Source organism: Daktulosphaira vitifoliae, unplaced genomic scaffold (genome assembly GCF_025091365.1).
Source record: "Daktulosphaira vitifoliae isolate Bord-2020 unplaced genomic scaffold, ASM2509136v1 Scaffold_2, whole genome shotgun sequence".
NCBI classification, from domain to species: domain Eukaryota; kingdom Metazoa; phylum Arthropoda; class Insecta; order Hemiptera; family Phylloxeridae; genus Daktulosphaira; species Daktulosphaira vitifoliae.
In genome coordinates this window covers 4,637,160-4,639,460 of record NW_026099573.1, presented here as the reverse complement: position 1 = coordinate 4,639,460, position 2,301 = coordinate 4,637,160, and the positions used below count along the sequence as shown (strand labels likewise).

The following is a 2,301-nucleotide window of genomic DNA, read 5'->3' as shown; positions in this document are numbered from 1 at the left end:
TTTTTTTGCAAAAATTGCAATCTGAAATTGATAAAATGATTATTATTATCATTTTAATATAATAACTTAAAATTTTCAGCAAAATGATAATTGGATCTAATATTAAAAAAGTTGTCTGTTTAAACAGAGATGTCCAGTATATCTTTAACTGTTAATTATTAAATTAATTAAATTATATATAATTGATTGAAGCATTTGAGTTTTTGAATTTCCATAATACATTTAATACTATAAATTTATTACATTTGATGAAATTTATTGAATTAAATAATAAATATTGCTATTTTGCTTTTCATTATATAATACACATTATAAACTAAATATTTAAATAAAAAATGACATTTTATTTTTTGTTATTTATTCGTAAATTCAATAAGGTAACTATTAGGTTAATTTGTTATTATCAAATAATTGAGTATTCATAGGTTCAAAATAGTTTTATATCTTTAATAATATTTTCAATAGTAAAGTTAGTCAATCATCCTGTATAAGTAACACTATGTTAAGTTGATAAAAATGAATCATTAAAAAAGAAACGTTACCATTTTCTTTTACTTGCAACAAAAATTTTTCCATTTAGTTAATTAAATTACTAAAAGGTCTTCATTTTACAAAAATAAACTATTTAAAAAAAATAAGTGATAATTATATAAGTGATGTCGAGACTTATTTTACAAAAACTCTTTATTGACAAATTAAACATTATTTTTCATTATTGTATTTTAGCTTCGATGCGAATCTGAGAAGGTATTGGTTTTACTATGATGTGTTTATTTTTTTGTGTCTGTTACCACTTTTTCTCAGCTCTCACCGAACGGATTTCTTTCAACGATACGTCAAAAGATCACAAATCGTACCTAGTCGACGAAGACATTACCCTTCAAAATTGAAAAAATTTCCCTCGTTCCCCGTAAATGGGGGAAACCTCCAAAAAAATTACAAATTTAAAAATCGCTAATTTTCGAAATTTTTTCAATTTTTTTTACTAAAAACTGCCGTAACTTTTTCAAAAATGAACATATCAATATAATTTTTTTTTATATAGATGCTTGATGTCTTTACCTATCATTTGGTATATTTTTTTTGTAAATCTGACACTTAACCTGCCCACAGGGGGGGATTTAAAATGACAACTTTTTCACAAAAAATTAACTTTTTCAACTTAACTTTTGAAAATGTTCCGGAAGGTCTGACACTTTTATATATATCTTAAATTAAAGCTTATGTAATATACTTTAATTTGAAAAAAAAAAATTTGACCTCTGGACTTGTCTTCGTGGTGAAAGTTGACATCAAAGTTAATAAAAAATTACGATTTTTGTAAAATAATTTTTTTTTATATTTTTAACTTAATAATGCTCTAACTTTTTCAAAAATGAACATATCAATATAATTTTTTTTTATATAGATGCTTGATGTCTTTACTTATCATTTGGTATATTTTTTTTGTAAATCTGACACTTTATCTGCCCACAGGGGGGGATTTAAAATGACAACTTTTTCACAAAAAATTAACTTTTTCAACTTAACTTTTGAAAATGTTCCGGAAGGTCTGACACTTTTATATATATCTTAAATTAAAGCTAATGTAATATACTTTAATTTGAAAAAAAAAAATTTGACCTCTGGACTTGTCTTCATGGTGAAAACGGCTACCGAATGCTATTTTTGTGTGAAAATTTTCGATTTTATTTTTAAAATTTTAGCTTCGATGCGAAGCTGAGAAGGTATTGGTTTTACTAAGATGTGTTTATTTTTTTTTTTTTTTTTTGTGTCTGTTACCACTTTTTCTCAGCTCTCACCGAACGGATTTCTTTCAACGATACGTCAAAAGATCACAAATCGTATCTAGTCGAAGACATTACCCTTCAAAATTGAAAAAATTTCCCTCGTTCCCCGTAAATGGGGGAAACCTCCAAAAAAATTACAAATTTAAAAATCGCTAATTTTCGAAATTTTTTCAATTTTTTTTACTAAAAACTGCCGTAACTTTTTCAAAAATGAACATATCAATATAATTTTTTTTTTTATAGATGCTTGATGTCTTTAACTATCATTTGGTATATTTTTTTTGTAAATTTGACCTTTGTCTGCCCACAGGGGGGGAATTTAAAATGACAACTTTTTCACAAAAAATTAATTTTTTTAACTTAAATTTTGAAAATGTTCCGGAAGGTCTGACACTTTTATATATATCTTAAATTAAAGCTAATGTAATATGCTTTATCATGAAAAAAAGAAATTTGACCTCTGGACTTTTCTTCTTGGTGAAAATGGCTACCGAATGCTATTTTTGTGTGA

General features: G+C 25.0%; 1 long non-coding RNA gene across 1 annotated transcript in view; it reads right to left on the bottom strand.

The window, feature by feature from the left end:
* Positions 1-2,301, bottom strand: part of LOC126898897 (uncharacterized) — a 7,090-nt gene that overhangs the window by 3,747 nt on the left and 1,042 nt on the right. The window lies entirely within an intron of this gene.